Genomic DNA, 19,282 nt, shown 5'->3' with positions numbered 1-19,282 from the left:
GCACCTGGGTTCCATTCTTTTGTCCTTGCTATTTCGCTAGGTGTAGCTAGCCAGTTCCAAATCGAAGCTCTGGTTTGGATGTGAACGCTTTTGTGTAGGACTATTTTAGGATGCCTCTGCCATCTTGAATTAAAAAAATAAAGTCTAGTGTTTTTAATGCCATTTTTCCATCAGACAGGTGAAAACCCACACCTTGGAATGTGAATGCATGAACTGAATATGTATGCATTACTTCTGCCAACTAGATTTTAGAGAATTAAGACAAGAAAAAGAAAAAAAAATCCCCCGGGCTGAACAGTGGGAGGGAGAGCGGGGTACAGTACAGAATGTGAAATGTTGGCATATGTACTGCCAATGGAAGGTTCATTTGGAAACCGTCGTCTGACCTTAGCACTTAAAAAAAATAAAAATAAAAAACTACACCCAGCAAATGATACCCTAGATAAATCTTCAGCTATGAATGAAATTAGAAAGATGGGTGGCAGAAAATGTACTACAGGGAATGCACATACACTTTCGTGTATGCCAAGGGTTGGTGTGGGGGAGAGTACTTGATGTGCAGTTTTAGGGACTGGGGTTTGGAGGACTGCCGTGTAAAATGATTTAATGTTATAACGGAGGGGTCTAAGTATGAGGGGTTCAATAGAGAGAACAAGAGCATACACTTTGGACATCAGAGAAAAATTAATGAAATAATGACTTGACTTGGGTATTCATTTCTAATATAAAATTGAAAGAATGGCTACAGAGTGAAATGTGGGGAGATAAAAGTAGGTCACTGAAATTTTTTTATCCAACTTTCTTTGATTTCTGAAATCAAATAAGAAATAAGAACAAATAAAAATAAGAAATAAAAACATTATTGGGCTGAGCATGAGTTCCATTATAATGCTTGCCTCGAACGCACAACAGGTCCCTTGATTCAATACCCAGCACCACATAAACCTGATAAGGTGGTGTACACATTCCTGTAATTCCAGCTCTCAAAAGGTGTCTGTAGGAGCATCGTAGGAACTTCAATGTTAGCAGCTACTCAGTGAGTTGGAGACCAGCCTGGGATATGAAAGACCCTATCTTTAAACAAAATATTTTGTTATAAGACATAAAGCAAAAAGAAAGGAAGAAAGAAAGAAAGAGTTCTTTGAAGTATTTTCTGTTCAAATATAGGACATTTTAACATTTAACATACCACAGAGTTTTGAATATATTTTTACTTAAATTTGAATTTGTTATTAATCTTGCTGCCTACCCCCCCCCACACACACACACATTTTTTTTGTGGGGGAAGGGTCTTATAATCCATCTCAGCTTCCTGAGTGCTTGGGGTTATAGGTGTATCCCATCATGTCCCACGATGATAACATTATATTGCTTAGATTTACATGTATAGGTTTATCAGACATTTAAAATGTATTTATGTACGATTTTGGTGCTAGGGATTGAACCCAGGGCTTGTCCATGCTTAATAAGCATGCTGCAGCCTCAGCCTAGCTTCTTATAAGTTAATTTACTAGAATTCTTTTTGTTTTGTTTTATTCAGCAGCACATTTCTTTCATGTTTTAATACTTAATGTGTATGGGTATTTTTCCTGAATATATGTCTATGTACCAGATGTGTTCTTGGTGCTCTTGGAGACCAGAAGAGGGTGTGAGATACCCTACAAGAGTTACAAACAGTATTTGTCTTACACAGATATTACCAAATGTCATTCCACAGCAGTTGTCAAAACTCCTGTCAGCAGTGTATAATAGGTCTCCTCGGGCCACATCCTTACTAGCACTCTTTCAGTCTGTGTCAGTCTGGTATATGGGTAGTGGTATCTCTGTGGTTTTCAGTTCTGTATCTCCATATGGAAGTAGTATCTTTAATGAGTTTTCTATTGGTTCTTGACCCGTCCAGCAGGCCAGGTTATTCGCGGGTCTCGAGGGGGTTGTCACCTAAAGGGGTCATGAGGGCGAGAGAGGAGGGAGACCTTGCGGCGCAAGAAAGGACAAGAGTCCGTCTGTGCAATGTCAAGGTCTCGTTTATTGAAAGGTAAAGCTTGCTTATATGCAGGGGATTTTTACTCAGGGCGGGGTAAGGGAGCAGGAGGAATGGAAAATTTTCAAGAGGAAATAGAGGCAAGGTAAATCTTAGCCCATGGTCCCATTGTTAGCGAACCGCAGCTATTTCTGAGAAAAGGGAGAACATTTTGCAACATGTATTGTGCAGCTTATCCGGAAAAAACATCTTGTAGTCGCAGCGATTCTGGTCATCTAACAATGATTAACTCTTGACTCAGTATGAGGCCCCTTTTGGCCCTCGACAGGTTCTCTCCTGCTATTAAAAAAACTATAGATATATAGGCTATGAGCCCTTAATTGTATATCTACCTCACATCCCTTAGGCTGTATGTGGGTTCTGCCCATTTTTTAAAATAAAATTTTATTACATTTCTCTGTGTGTATACATGCACACATGGAGGCCAGAAGACAACTTGCAAGAGTTGATTCTATGCTTCCATCATGTAGGCCCTCGGAATCAAACTTAGACCCTCAGACATGGCAGTAGCTCCCTTTGCCCACTGAGCCATCTCACTGGCAGCCGCTGCATTCATAATAGTTTCTCTCAAAGAACAGAATCCCCTAAATTCCTTAGGATCCACTTTTTTCTTTTTGGCTAATGGTCCAAGGAAATACTTACATACCCTAAAAATCACAAAGATGTTTTCTCTAAAAGCTCTATTCGACCCTTTGCAATTGATCTGCGATTGTTTTCCCCAAATGGATATCTGGTTGACTTGGCATCATTCCTTCCCCCATTAAAATGTGTTGGGTTTTTGTTGTTGTTGTTGTTGTTATAAATCAAAGTGCTATTTGATTTTTATTGAGACAGGCCTAACTATGTATCCCTGGCTGGCCTGGAACTCACTATATAGACCAGTCTGGTTCAGATCCACAGAGATGGTTGAATGCTGGGGTTGAAGGCATACACCACCACATCTGGCATCTCCCTACCTCTTTTAAAAGACTTACTATGTAAGCCAGGCTTTACTCAAAAACTTGTGGTCCTCCTGCCTCAGCCTCCAAAGTGGATTACAGTCATGTGCTGTGTCACCACTGGGCAAGTTTTTGCTTTTTTCCCCCTTGTTCCATATGATCCTCCTTATTATGCCTTTGGCTGTTCTTGATTCACTTCCATATGACTTCCAAAATGATAAGCCTGTCAATTTCAGCTTTTAACAAAATCAGTGAAACTTTGTGTGAAATTACATTAAATTAGTTTTGGGAAATCTGTCATCTTTATAATATTGAATATTCTAATCCAAAACACTTACTACATACCTTTTAATTTTGGTTTTTGTTGCTTCATATTGAACCAAGAACTTTGTTAAGCATATTCTCTACTGCCCAGCTATATACCCTCAGCCTCCTTAAGACTCAGGCAGCCCCCCATCTCTTCTTTATGTTTTAATACTGATTTTAAAAATTGAGAATTATCTCTTCCTTGAAACTATAGCTAAATTGCCCTTTAAAAATAGTCATTTGTCCAAAAGAAGAGTGAATATAATCTATCAGTCTGTTTTATAGTTATAATTTTGTATTTTGATTTTTTTCTTTGAGATGTATTATAATAGAAATGTATGAACTCTAAAGCAGGAAGTCCTATTTCAGCTATTTATTAGATAATGTGACTTTGAGCAAGTTACTTATCTAAGCTTCAAGTTTTTCCATCGTGTGTAGAAATAGTAAAATCTAATTCAGAGAGCAGTGGTGAATATTAAATGACTGACTATGCAATTGCTTAGAATAGAACCTGGTACAATGTAAGCATTCAGCAGGTATTATTAAAATTTTCTAGCAAATTATCCTATATTTAGGTTAACACTTTTTCCCCTTTGTTATTTTGAGACAAGGTTTACATATGTAGCCCAGGTTGGTTTTGGACTGGTAGTATTCATTCTGCCAAGATTGCATGTATGCGCCACCACACCCAGCTGTCTGTTTTGAGAGAGGGTCTCATTATGAAGCCCTGGCTGGCATAGAAGTTGCTATGTAGCCCTGGCTGGCTTCAAACTCACAGAGCTGTCTGTCTCTGTCTCCCTCCCAAATGCCACAATTAAAAGTTGAGACTACCATGTGAAAACAAAGGTTTCTGTTCTGCCTGGTTCTACAGCCCAAATAAATACACCGAGACATATTAATTATTAAACTATTTTGGCCAATGGCTTAGGCTCCTTATTGGCTAGCTCTCTCTTAATTATTAACCCATTTCTATTAATCTATGTATTGCCACGAGGCTGTGGTTTGCCCATAATCCAGCATGTTACTCCTTCAGCAGCATGGTGTCTCCTCAAAGCCTGCATTCCCCTAGTCTGGTTGCCCCGCCTATACTTCCTGCCTGGCTACTAGCCAATCAGTGTTTTATTCATCAACTGATAAGAGAAACATATAATATACAGGACATCCTCCATCAACTATGACAAGCCAGCCTTTCTTTTTAGGAGTAATTCCTTCATTTTTAGTCTCATTTAGAAAATTAAATTATAACTTACTATATGCAATGACTAAGTCTTTTATATTTCATAGAGTTTCAGCTTATTAGACAATTTGAAGAATTTGTTTTGTTTGATCAGCTTAATATAGTTTGTAATTTTTATCTTTTTAATTAAAGATTTAATAGAAAGTTTTATGTATTTTCTGCCTTTGTGTTTATTTGGTTGGTCCCCCACCCCTCCTCACCCCCCCCCAACCTCCCACTCCCCCAGCCCCCCCCCCCCCCCCCCCCGCCCAGTTTCATGACATAAAACCTTGAATTTAGAAAATAACTTACAAGACTATAAATTTTCCTATGAGTACTACTTTGGCTGTACTTCATAAAATATGACATTGTTCACCTTGAAATTTTGTGTTTACCATTTTGATTTTGTGTTGTGACTTAGTTTAGTATCGGTAAGGGATTTGTCTTATTTCCATGCATCTTTCAGACTTGTGATTCTAACCCTAACTGGACCATATCACCTGTATTCCTTTATCATCTACATTCTAGCTGGATTCAGCTAGTATACTGGATGAAGCAGTACTTGGCTACATTCCTCTACCTAAAGTCACAACTCTTACAGGGATTTTCTTCACTTTTAACTTGAACTTCGTCAGAATTCCAGACACACTTCTTTCCCTTAGCATTTAGATTTATGGAAGATCATAACTCCCTGTCAAACAAAACCAATAACCAATTTTCTCAACAGTCTTATCTGAAAAGTTCATACTCTAACTATACAATATATAAAAAAAAAAGCACAAATTAACATTGTATGTAACAAGCTCTAATAGTTTGAATGGATAATCCTATCAGCTGCTTCAGTGGCACTGCTGCTGCCTGGTGCTTTCAACTGCAGTAAGAGGAGACAGTAATCTGGAATAGGAGACAATAATCAAGAGTAATAAATGCTTGCTAATCACCAGAAAATCTTCGACCATTGGACTGTCTCACAGAAATCCAAAACAGCAGAAAAGCCAAACCTTACAAAAGATTCCTTCCCTTATTAGTCCATATGTTATAGGCCCATAGTAAAGTATAGCCTTCTAACCAGACATGACCTGTTTGTTGACTCATAACTGTGGCTTTTAAAGAAGTCTAACAAACCACTGGTTAGGCTTTTGTCTCCCCCAAACCAGTTACAAACATTTAATTTTGGATCGTTTCAACTTTTTTCAATTGTAGTGTCACCTCTTTGGATATCATAAAAATGTCAGTTAAGTTTTTTGCAAAGTCAGTATCCAAACTTTGGATTGTAGACTTCAGTGATGGTCTAGAACATATTACAACACCACCAAGCACAATGAGTTATGTACCTATACATACATGAATACATAGCCAACAAGTGGAAAGGCTTTTCTCCAGAACACCCCAAAGAATGGTTCAATGTTGACTCATACACTACTGGCCTTAGGTCTGTTCTATCATGTTCAACTTTAGGAATAGTTGCAAGGTTTGGGGGTGGGGGGAACAAATCCAAAGCAGTCCTCAAACCATACATGAGTTACCCATGGTTGTGGGATTCTTCAAACCCCAAACACTACCAGGAGGTTCCTCACCCAGGACTCAGGAAGGCCTGGCTCACAAAGGCTGTGCACAGTACCTAGTTAAACCCCACTGAGTAGAAAACTTGGGAGGCACAACATTTCTTAGAGAGCTATGATTTGACTCTCACTCAGCCAGTGTATTGTACTCAGGCTTTGCTAATTGGCCCTGTTTCTAGATACTGTATCTGTGTGAAACAAAGTCACCAGAAAAGAAAAGCTACACATATGCTAAACATGCTATAGGACCAACTGACTGACTATAGAGCTAGAATCTTACAGGTTGGGAGCCAAATTTATCTTGGGCTGTCTTTGGCCCTCTAAATAATGATTTATTGCCCACCTCTGTGTGTGATATAATATCCTTGTGATTATTAGTTAAATCTTCTTGGAATGTTTAAACAGACCCCTTAGCTTCCACCAACTCAAAGGTAAGAATGTCATTAGATAGTATCTGAGGCCAATAACAGAGATCAGGATCGGGAACCTTGATTTAAAATACCCATTATTCTGTTACTCTAAGAACTTCATGAAACTGTTACCATGTTGGACTGAAGCAATATCCTAATTAGTTTTAATAATAAAACCTGGAGGCAGATATCAGGGTAAAAGCTGAAAGAAAGGTCACAGAAGTAAAGGACCAGCCACAGTCACTTTTACCTCTCCTGACTTCTCAGGCTCAAAAGGGCCAAGCTTCTGTCTACACCCCACCTTATTACTTCTCTCCACCCAGCCATATCACTTCCTATCTGTCTGTATAGATCTTCAGACCTCTGTGGTACCTAGTGGCTAACTCCACCCTCTGATCTCCAGGCAAGCTTTATTTGTCAGAACACAAACAAAATATCACAACATTGTTCCATAGTGTCTGGGATACCCTGGATCTGTGTTCTCCTGCCACCATCACTGGCATTTGACTCCACAATAAATTACCTCTTTTGTATGTATTTCTGTGTGTGTTTATATGATGTATGTGTGTATATGTCTGTGTGTATGCTAGCATTCATGTTCCTTGGTGTGTGTGTGCACATGCTACAACACACAAATGGAGGTCAGAGGACAAATGGGTTATAGGTTCTTACCTTCCACCTTGTTTGAGACAAGAGTATCTTGTTCAGTACTGTGGATGCCAGGCTATCGAGTCCATGAGCATCGGGAGATTGTGGCTTTTCCCCCCATCTCTCCATCTCTTAAATTACAGACATGAGTGAGCAACTGTGCCTGGTTTATATGGATTCTCAGGATTTGAACTTGTGTTCTGGGCTTGTATGGGATTGCTTTACCACTGAGCCATCTCCCCTGCCCCTGAATAAATGATCTTTTAATCCCTTTGAAATGAGAGTTGTTTTGCTTCTATATAAGCCATAAACCCTAGTGTAGAAAACAGAAGCCTGTCTATGTCCCCAAATCGGAAAGGAATTTGACATTAGAAATCGGTGGTTAACTTATTGTTAGAATGCAGATTAGGCTCTGTCTCTGTTGCTGTCCTCATAAAGCAAAAATACTTGGGCATAAAGAAGAAAAGCCCAGCATGGTGCAATGCCCAGCTCTAGGGACTCTGAGGCAGGAGGATTGCAAGCTTGAGACCAGGCTGAACTTCTTAGTGAAACCCTCTGCCAAAACAGCCAAGAGAGGAAGAGAATATGTACTCTCTCAGATCTCTGACATGTACACCCAGATGGGAGAATTCTAATCTATATCCACAAGTTTAAGTGCAAGGTTGGTCAGTGTCAAGTATAGCTCACCTGTGTCCATAATACAAGAGATAACGCTGGAACGTGAGAGGTGCAGTGGGGGCTCAATAAACCAGATTCTACATCTGCCAAAGTCCTGGCCTCTCCTCTGAGAAAGTGCATCATTGTTTTTCATGTATTTGGTGTAATACTGTGCACTCTGAGTTTTCATTGTCAAAAGTCTGGTTCATACATGTCACAGACTTTATCACAGAGGCTCATACTCATTAAAATAAAAAAAAGGTTTAGTTTTGGAAAGTATCCCAAGAATATCCCTTCTTTTTTAACTCAAGGTATCTTTTTAAGATTTAGTTTTAGCCAGGTGTTGGTGGCACATGCCTTTAATCCCAGCACTTGGGAGGCAGAGGCAGGCGGATCTCTGTGAGTTCGAGGCCAGCCTGGTCTCCAGAGCGAGGGCCAGGATAGGCTCCAAAGCTACACAGAGAAACCCTGTCTCAAAAAACCAAAAAAAAAAAAAAAAATTAGTTTTATATTTAATTATGTGTATATGTGTGGTATGGGCTTCTATGGGACAACAGAGCCATTGAATCCCAAGGAACTGGAGTTGCAAGTGGTTGTGAGCTACCTGATGGTGCTGGGGACCAAACTTGGGTGCTTTAGAGGAACAGTGAAAACTGTTAACCCATGCCACCTCTCCACCCTCTCCTCGGGGTATCTTTCCTGAATTATTAGTTAGTTATTGTGTTTTCAGTCATTCCAGGGCTCAGCTTTGAGTCCTCATATTCTGAATGTTGGTATAGAGGAGGCACTGAAGAAGGAAAGGAAGAGAAGAATTCTTGGGCCTGGTTCCCAGTCCGTGCCCTAGGATCTTAGCACTGTCAGTTCTTCGGGGCTAGATTCCTGTGCACCTCCACAGTGGAGCCTCATCCTAGGATCTGAGCCTGATGATTCCTCTGAGATCTCTTTTTTTTCTTTTTTTTTTGGGGGGGGGGGCTTCAGGGTCTCATTGTGTAGTCCTGGCTGGCCTTGTAGACCAGGCTGGCCTTAAACTCACAAAGATCTGCCTCGAAAGTACTGAGATTAATGGCATGAGCCACCATGCCCAGCCTTAAGATTATTTATTTTAATCAGGACATTCTACTAGCCATTCTGTCACTAAGGGAAGAGAATTTGGGGGCTCTCTCTGCCTACCCTAAGGACAGTCTTTGACCACTCAGAAGCTAAACCGCTGCAGAACCTGAGTTAGAAGATACTGTGATAAGAGTACTTGCTTAGCATATATAGGTCCTGCATTCAGTACCAGGAAAAAAAAAAGGAAAAATATTTAGAAAATGATGGACAAGGACCATATCTGACAGGAGTAAGATGCAAAATAAATACTGAAATACCAAGATGATTGTCACATTAACTAAGCTATTTTGAGAGATAGTTTTCTCTACTCACCTTAGAAATACATTAAAGTTCTGATTTTGGTCTTTTTTAATTTCTCATTTTTTTTTTCTTTTGAGACAGGATTTTACTACATAGCCTAATCTGGCCTTCTTGACCTCACTGTATAACCCAGGCTGGCCTGGAACTTGAGATCCTCCTGTATTAGCCTCCCAAATCTTGGGTTCACAATACCTGGGTCATGTTTTTATACAGTAACTTAATTGCAGAAAGTTTGAATAATTCCATTCACTGTTAAATCTTGATACTCCTAGATAGGAAAATACTTGAAAATAAGACCTTTACAACCAAAGACCAGTTTTAGTCCAGGTTGTCCTTAAGCTTGTGATCCTCTGGCCTCAGCCTCCTGAGTGCTCCAGTTACTGGTAGGCACCATCATGCTCAGCTTGAGGAACCTTTTTGTATTTCCATCAAATTTTGTCTCTTGGTAACCTAATTCTCCATTAGACGCTTTACTCTCAAAGGCTTTTTGGTATTCATTGAATTTTTTCTTCTTTTTTCCTTTATTCTTAACTGAAAAGAACATTTTTAGTGTTTTTTCTAACCCACATCTTTTCTACTACTCGTGGACTGTTAACCCTTCATTGGCACTGCATTCAGCTTGTGCCCCTTCTGCCCAGAGCAACAACTCGGCTAAATGAATGAAAATGAAGGAAACGATTCTCACAAGCATCGCCTGTTGAAAGTGGCTTGAGAGCATTTAAAAATCCCTCTCTCACTTGAGTAAACCTTTCATCATATTTTTAAAAGCTGTTATCCTTCTTTAAAGAACAAAGGGCATTGTGCAAAGTGTTATTGTAAATTCTTTCCTACTGACATTATTGATTTGAGTAATGACTAATGGAAGGAAGTGCATGTACACAGGTATAGGTGTCATTTGCTATTTTGTTGATGGAGTTTGCTGTCTGGAATAATTATACGTAACCAGTGTCTCCTTAAAATTGAGTCTTTTCTTTCAGTTTGTAGAACAAACCCCTAAATCCTATTGTTAAAAAAAAAAATCTAGTTCCAAATAGTAGCTGAGAAGGATGGCAACATTGCTACTTTTACCACTGTAATAAAAGACTATCATCTGTCTTAAGTCACAACCCATTGTCATGAAAGGGAGACCACTAAAACTATCTTATCACCAGATATATCAAAAGAAACTATGATGTGAATTATAAAAATTAGTGTTAGAAAGCAATTCTGTTTTTCCCCATTTGCTTCTGTGATTTTTTTTACTTCATTACATACCCACTGGGCTCAAATAGAGATTTATTGATTTACTTTTAAAATTTAGACATTTGAAAAAAGTCATCAGATTTTTATTTTGTGGTCCTGTTGATGCAGCCACTAGCCCATGAGTTACACAAGCACTTTTGCACTCAGCCACACCCAACCATCTTCTGTATTTGTTTTGGTGGTGGTGGTGGTGGATATTTTTTTGTTTTGGGTTTCTTTTTTTTTTTTTGAGACAGGGTTTCTCAGAGGCTGTCCTGGAACTAGCTCTTGTAGACCATGCTAGTCTCGAACTCACAGAGATCCACCTGCCTCTGCCTCCCAAATGCTGGGATTAAAGGCATGCACCACCTCTGCCCGGCTGCCAACTTCTGTATTTGTATTGCATTTATTAACATGAAGTCTCCTTGTCTGAGGCTGTGATGCATGTAGTGTGTTTGCTCTCTGTTTTTTTTTTTGTTTGTTTGTTTGTTTGTTTTTTTTTTTTTTTTTCACAGGCTCTTGCTACACTCCCCATGCTGGCCTCAAATTCCTGATTCAAGAGATCCCCTTGCCTTAAGTGCAAAGACTATAGGCCTGTGCCACCACTCGTTTCTTTGCCTATATTACTTTTAAAAATGTTGCCATGGTACTTTATGCACTTACTTTAAATTTTTCATTTTTTACAAAACATCATTGAAAGGCTCTGAGTTAGGAGGCTGACTTACATTCATTAGCAGTAAGAATCTGAATGAATCACATAATTCCCAGTGCTTGTCCCCAAGTTATAGTGAGATCATCCTTTATGCCAGGTGAGTCCTTAGTATGAAATATTTCTGTTCTAAGTGTTTTGAGGCTATCTGGTGGATGGAGTGAATGAGACTGGGCTTTTGGAAACACATTCATTAGGAACTACAAGAAGAGAATCAACTTGTGTTCAATGCATGTTCAGGTTGGAACGGCTGACTTAGTTAGTTCTAGTTTTCTCTGGTTTTGTACCAAGTGTTTCCCCAAGTTCTCAGCAGTAAATATTGCCTTAATGATTTAGGAGAATAAGGTCCAAGCTACAAGGAGTCTTTTGTCTCTGGACTTTTTGAATATTGCTTCTAGTATCTATTGAAACTCCAGGATGCTAAACCACAGATTAGGAAACCTATGTACCCACTCTCTTTAGTTTGAAATAAGATATCCACAGACATCCTGTATTTAAATATACATTACAATCAGTGTAGCGGATAGGATATAGCGCCTAAGTTTTAATAGGGGAATCATCTATCTGATTCACAACCTTTAATTTCATATAATTTAAAACTTTTATTGAAAATGGACTTTCTACTTCAGTATATCTTGCTTTGCTTTACTGGTTTTTTATTTATTTACTATTATTTTAATGACAGGCTATCCTTGAACTCTATTTAGTATCCAAGAAGGAATTGGAACTCCTGGTCCTCCTGCCTCCTCCACTCACAGAATGTCAAGATAATAGGCATGTACCACCATCCCTAGTGTCTGAGACTTTCTAAGAAAAGGAACAGTCATTTTGAGAAAAAGGTTTCTTTTATATCTTTAAGAACCACAGAGTAGGCTTAAGAACCTCATAGAGGGCTGACAAGATGACTCATCAGGTAGACACTGGCTGCCAAGTCTGATGACCTGAGTTTGATCCCACATGATGGAAAGAGAGAATGGACCCCCAAATACCTCCATATACACACCATGGCACTGACATGCCCACCAGCCACCACCACTTCATAGATAAATAAAAGTAATAACTACAAAGAATCTCCTTTGTGCTCTTTTTACTTTATTTAATTTTTGGTTATGTGTATTTGTGTTCATTTTTCAAACATGGAGTAGGCAAAGAAGAAAAATAAAGTTGATATCTCTTAGCATCCAAACTTCATTTTTCTTTCTTTCTTTCTTTCTTTCTTTCTTTCTTTCTTTTTTTTTTTTTTTTTTTGAGTCGGGGGTTTCTCTGTGTAGCCTTGGAGCCTATCCTGGCACTCACTCTGAAGACCAGGCTGGCCTTGAACTCACAGAGATCCACCTGCCTCTGCCTCTCGAGTGCTGGGATTAAAGGCGTGCGCTACCACCAAACTTCATTTTAATGTTATTTGTATGTTCTTCTCACACAACATTATGTCAAATATATTTGACCTTCTGGTCTTTTTTTAAAGAAAGATCAACTGAAAATGATAGCACCAAGGACCTCACCAAACATATTATCACTTAATTACTTTGATAGTATCAAGGCCAGGGAAGATTCATTCCACCTTTGCTAGCATCTCTCCTCTTAGTTAAGAGCAGTTCACTGTTGATCTTTATTTTTGGTTGGTTGAATCTATAAGCTACAGAAGTCAATTTTCTCCTTTTTGATGTTTGATTTTTATTTTGTTTTTTATTTAGATAGTGTACAAAAGCTGAAAATTACTCCTTTAAAAACCTTTACTCATAGCACCTCATGTAAGATTAACTGATAGTCATTTCAGTGAAAATTTTTAGAAGCTGGCATCCAAGAAGATGTATGAATCTGTCTCACCGGCTCTACTGGTGTATAAGCAAACCTTTAAATGTACACTGGTGTCCTTTGAAGATATTTTTAATCCCCACTCTCCCCGTTACCTTCCACTGTTGCTGAGTAACAACAGCACTAAAGAAATGATGGTCAGGTTTTTTTTTTTTTCAAAGCACTGCTCACAGAAAAATGCTTAGTAATGACAGACACACCCTCCAATCCAGTGGCCATTTTGTACTGTAGTTCTGAAGATACAAGTGGGAATCCTCACAGAAACAAGTCTGCATCAGATATGGACCAGAGACAGTAAAGTTTTCATTGAGGAAACTGGAGACCTTGAAACTATGATAATGTCTGTGAGTAGCTTAGTTGGACTGTTTTATAGGCCTTTTAATATTTTTAACTTCTGCCATTAGGTTTTGTCTCTGTTGATGTTATGGAACAATTAAATGTTTTGAATTGGGGCTTTTGGAATAAGTGTTATTTTAAAAGGTGCACTAAATATGCAAGCTCTGGCAAATATTTCCTGTTGTTTTATAACTGTAATCTTGCAGGAAACTAGCCTATGATATTTCCCAGTGCTTTAAGAGTGGAAAGTGAGGAGTTCATTTTAGATTCTACTTTATAAATTTTTACTGTGTTAAAGACAAGGAAATGGATACTGGTTTCTATAGCAAAAGAAAGTTATTTTCCATTGTACAGTTTGTTGATCTTGACTTGGGTTTTGATTCTTTAAGTAAAGTCTTCATTTGAAATTTGAGAAAATAGTTGCATAATTTGGCAATTGTAGTCTTCCTCCTCGGTTCATTTTATATGTTCTGAAGTTATCCTGGAACAAATAAGGAAGTCAAGGCAAATGAGGGTATTTATCTTTTTCATTCTTAACAGCCTCTCCCGGATAACTTTCCATTCTGTATGATAATCATGTTTAGACCTATGGCTTGTCTGCTTTTTAAGAAAGGTGCTTGTCGTTGCCTCAGATGGTGTCAAACCCTGGATTCAAATGATCCTCCCACCTCAGTTTCTGACTCTCTGGGAACTACAGGTCTATGCTATTGTGCCATGATGTTACAGCTGTTTGATCAGTTACATTCAAAGGTAAAAGGGCTTTTTTAGTGTTTTAAAATAACAAATAAATGGTGATTTGCAGATAAATATCCATTTAATTTTCAGTGCCTGTTCCTTAAAATTCTTATTTTGAAACCAGGATCTTTTTAGAGGTATTGTTGGCATGGTATAAACTTCTGAAAATATGTAACTGACTTGCTTTGTTCCACATATGAATTAATATACATTTTTTAAAAGTTAGTAATTTGATAACTTCAGTAATGGGAATAGAAATCCCTCCTGGGCCTCTGAACCAGGATGAGCACAGAATCTTGTAGTTGGGAAGTCTGTATAACAGTTCCTTCCTACACCTTACAGCTGCAGGTTTCTATGCCAATGCTTTGTTCCTCGAATGGCAGGAGTAGTAGCTAGTGTGACAGCTTTCCTGTTACTTTTGTGTTTAATGTAGCCTAGCAAGCCCTCGTAACTAACATTTGACAATAGTATTTTGCCAGATCCAACAGTGTGGTTTAAGTATAGTACTGATGCTTTAAATAAAAACATATTTGAGAAATTAAATGATTAGTTTTATTTTGGAAAATAGCCCAAGACACTTTTGTTGATTTGCTAACTAGCACTTAATTGGATACTGATACCTTCTTTATCAGTAGTGCTTATGCTGAGTACATTTTTTTCAAGCAAGTTTACATTAATATATTCTTTTACATGCATACCTTTATGTGTAGCTCAAATAATTCAGGGTTATCAAAGCTAGACACCTAGTATTCGAAGTGGATATACACATTTATATTTTCTTACCTATACTTAAAATTCGTGAACTACCTGTTCTCCCACCCTTGCCAGCGATATATAAGATTTCTTCTTCTTCTTCTTCTTCTTCTTCTTCTTCTTCTTCTTCTTCTTCTTCTTCTTCTTCTTCTCTTTTTGGTTTTTTGAGACAGGGTTTCTCTGTGGCTTTGGCGGCTGTCCTGGAACTAGCTCTTGTAGACAGGCTGGTCTCGAACTCACAGAGATCCTCATGCCTCTGCCTGGCAAGTGTTGGGATTAAACGCATGCGCCACTACTGCCCGGGTACCAGATTTCTTTTTTGTTGTTTTAGATTTATTTATTTGATTTTACATATATGAAAGTTTTGCCTGCATGTATGTCTGTGCTCCATGCATGTCCAGTGCCCATAGAAATCAGAAGGTGACTTGTAAACCACCCTGTAAGGTGCTTTGAACCAAACCCAAGTCCTCTGCTGGAGCAACAAGTGCTTTTAACCATTGAGCCATTTCTCCAGCCCCCATTGTCCATACCTGTGTCCCATATGGGTCTGCCACTTTATTTGTACTCTTAAAAACGTGAATCTATATTTTTAGTAGGCTAACTCTCCTCATGGCTAAGATGTAATTCACATAGCCTATCATAAGGCATCTCCTTAACTCCTTCCCAGCCCTTGGATTTTCTAGTTAGGTCCTCCCCGTGGAGCCCAATTTGGCCCTGAAGTCCAGATCCTCCTGCCTCTGTCTCATGAGTGCTGGTAATACACTCATACTAATATGTGTGGCTCAAGTTTACTTATAACTTACTGCTTTCCTCCTCTGATTGTTACTTTGCCACCATTTTATATTTCAGTAAACAACACCATCAAATTGTTGAAGCCAAGAATGCAGGTACCATCCATGTTTCTCTATTGCTAGTCACCTTCAATCATAGCCGACCATGACCTCTCCTGATCCTCCTGTTCAGTTTTGTAATCCCAACATTTGGGATTACAGGTGTGGGCCACTACCGAGTTTACTCGGATTTTAACAATTACTAAATGCTCCCACAAATGTATTCTGTAGTGTACTTCTCCCAATGGTAGGAGGCAGGCTAAGTGATGACACAAGGAATTGAAGTGCTCTGAGAACACCTGAAAGAAAGAAATAGAATATTACTCCAAATATAGAGAGACCTCCATAGTGTAGTGAGTGAAGAAAGCCAGGTGCAAAAAAATGAATAAAATACCTGAAAGAAAGAAATAGAATATTACTCCTAATATAGAGAGACCACCATAGTGTAGTGAGGGAAGAAAGCCAGGTGCAGAAAAATGAATAAAATACATTTCCATTTTGTATAAACATTTCAAAAGCTATCCATGCATATATAAATACATACTACATTTTGAGGAAAGGTTTTCTCAAGCTAAAGAATGTTCATTCCTTTTTTAAAGAAAAGGGCTAAGTACTAAGGATTGGCTAAACAAAGTTACTTCTCCTTTTATATCTTTCAGTTAAATTTTTAATTTAAAAATAGCAAAGCAGTAGAAAAAACATCTGTGAGGATAAGCAAATGACTTGGTATCCTTTTATAGGTAAAATAATTTGCCTTTTTGTTATATACCCACAGAAAGAAGTTAACAGTGGAAAAGTACCAGAGTTACTGAACTAGCTAATGTACAATAAGGTTTAATAAACATTTGGGTAGTGCTAATTGATTAAATGGCTGCTGATCTTTCTACAGTGAAGTCATTAGCAGTCATTAGTATTCCAAGATAGAACTGTGGGATACTGCTGTAAAATTTGGCATTGTAACACAGTGGGCTGTTACTGAGCTGTAAGACACAGGAGACAGAACCATTGGCCTAATGAAGTGACTCTGGGCTTATAACATGGCATCCAAACTGTGAGTTGTGACTTGAGCATCGCAAAACTTTTGACAACAGTAAAATTTTCTGAATGCTTAATGACCAAAAATTAACAAAAAATCAAATATGTAATGACTCCAAGGTATTTCTATCAGGGTTTACTCATACTGTATCATGAAGCTTCATCACAGCCTTGTTTCTGGTTTTTGGTTTTCCAAGACAGGGATTATCTGTGAAATAGCTCTGGCTGTCCTGAAACTTGCTCTGTAGACAAGGCTGGCCTCCAACTCATAGAGATTCACCTGCCTCTGCCTCCTCCCAAGCACTGGGATTGAAGGCGTGGGCCATCACACCTGGCTGACAACCTCGTTTGTGAACACTCACCAAGTGCACTTTGTACTGCGCATGCCATTACCCCACACAGTGCCAGCACTGGCTGAAACACCTCCATTGAGCTTTTTATTATTATATGTTATGAATTACAGTGGGTTTTTTTTTTGTTTTTGTTTTTGTTTTGTTTTGTTTTGGTTTTTCAAGACAGGGTTTCTCTGTGGCTTTTGGGGGCTGTCCTGAAACTAGTTGTTGTAGATCATGCTGGTCTTGAACTCACAGAGATCCACCTGCCTCTGCCTCCCGAGTGCTGGGATTAAAGGCATGTGCCACCACTGCCCAGCTTGAATGTTTTCTTATAATCATTCCTCAGCATGAAAGTATCAATGTATTTTTGGATTGTACTGTACTGGTAGAGTGTTTGATTTTAAAAGTTTGTTTTGGGGGTTGCTAATTAGTGTTTAATTTTTTTTTTTTTTTTCTGAGACAGGGTTTCTCTGTGGCTTTGGAGGCTGTCCTGGAACTAGCTCTTGTAAACCAGGCAGTTCTGGAATCACAGAGATCAATCTGCCTCTGCCTCTGCCTCTGTCTCTGCCTCTGCCTTTGGAGTGGTGGGATTAAAGCATCCGCCACCACCACCCAGCTAGAATTTAAAAATAATATTAAATGAATTTGACTTGATAATAGGACAGAATTACCAAATTTTTCTGAAATGACCTGCTATCCTTATTTCTGTCACTTTGTACTATATATTTATGTGAAGCAGCGTTCTCAGTATTGATGATAGCAAAATCAAAATATTGATCAACTCTGAAAAATGTTGAGATGCTGTATATGTCCTGCAGTGTCAACCATTCGTCCATAATTTCATTCTGTATAAGCAAGAACTTCTATCTCATTCATGTACATATTTACTTCAAGTTTTTATTAAATAGTGAAATTATGTTGATTAAAAAATTGTTTAAAATAAATCTAACTTATTCTCAGCAAAGTATTTGATTTATTTATCTCTTTTATATATCCAACTAATATTGTACAAACTTGATCAAGTAGGAAAGGGACACAAGTGGAAAAAATTTTTTGTTCTGTTGTTGTTTTGGTTTTTCAAGACAGGGTTTCTTTATGCAGTCCTGGCTATCCTGGAACTCGCTCTGTAGACCAGGCTGGCCTTGAACTCACAGAGATCTGCCTGCCTCTGCCTCCCAGGTGCTAGGATTAAAGGCGTGCGCCGCCGCCGCCGCCGCCGCCGCCGCCGCCGCCGCCGCGCGCCGCCGCCGCCACCACCACCACCCAATGGAAAAAGTTTTAATAAGCCCTGACCAATCAGCACAGTGGTGGAGCATTGGTTCATGAAGCCTTCTATCCTGCCTATGGATAGCAAAATCAACAGATGCCCACATTCCTTATACAAAATGAGATTGCATTTGCATGTACCTTGTACACATCCTCCAATGTATTTTATACCTTGTCTAGATACTTAGGTACCAAATATAATTCTGTGTAGTATATTGTTTATAAAATAATGACAAGAAAAAATATCTAACAATGTTGCCAACAGATACCAGTTTTGTTTTCCAATCTACCCATTGTTGTTTAAATCCACAAGAGTGAAACCTATGGCTATAAAGAGATGAGTGCATTGACATTGATTGTGTTTCTCGTGTCAGTAGCTCAGGGAAATCACCTAGGAAGGAGCCATTTCTGAAGGAGACAAGGTTTACTTATATCCATGCCTTTCCTAGTTTATACCTGTGGCCCAGTTAGTCAGATACACATTTCTTATCTTGATACTTCAACAGGAGTCTTCTGATATGGAAATAGTTTTATTAGGGAACCAGAATTCACTTTAAAATATATGAAATTTAAATAGTCCTATAGCTCAGCAAGAACTCTTGCAGGTCTTAACTTTTGAAGTTAAATGAGGGTATGACACCATTTTGTAAAGAAATTCACCTTCTTGCTGCCTGTGGTAGTGCATACCTGTAATCCTAGCACTCAGAAAACTGAAATAGAGTAGTACTTCAAATATAAGGTCATCTATCTACATAGATAGACATTGTTCCAGAGATAGAAATGCCCCCATTTCTGCCTTTCGTAGGTTTTTGGATATGGTGTACCATTAGATCCATGATGGGAATCTTGTATTGTAAGGCTAATGATATGGAAATGTCATTATAACAAGGCAGAAAACCATTATCAGTTCCTCTCAGCTATGTTGGTTTCAGTCAGTTTTGTGGGCCCTTCTATAATATAGCACTTCTGTTGTACCAACCTCCAACCAATTTGTGAGTGGTTTAATGGGTGCTTTGGGATTTACAGCGATATTTGGGGTGCTCCAGTGGCGCAGTCAGT

The 19,282-nt window shown here is 38.6% G+C and overlaps 1 protein-coding gene across 2 annotated transcripts in view; it reads left to right on the top strand.

Moving 5' to 3' along the window:
- Vezt (vezatin, adherens junctions transmembrane protein) overlaps nt 1-19,282 on the top strand; it is a 59,788-nt gene that overhangs the window by 838 nt on the left and 39,668 nt on the right. The window lies entirely within an intron of this gene.

This window comes from Cricetulus griseus, assembly GCF_003668045.3.
Source record: "Cricetulus griseus strain 17A/GY chromosome 1 unlocalized genomic scaffold, alternate assembly CriGri-PICRH-1.0 chr1_0, whole genome shotgun sequence".
Lineage (NCBI taxonomy): Eukaryota > Metazoa > Chordata > Mammalia > Rodentia > Cricetidae > Cricetulus > Cricetulus griseus.
The sequence above is the reverse complement of the archived record's forward strand: the minus strand, read 5'-3'. Positions and strand labels throughout refer to the sequence as shown.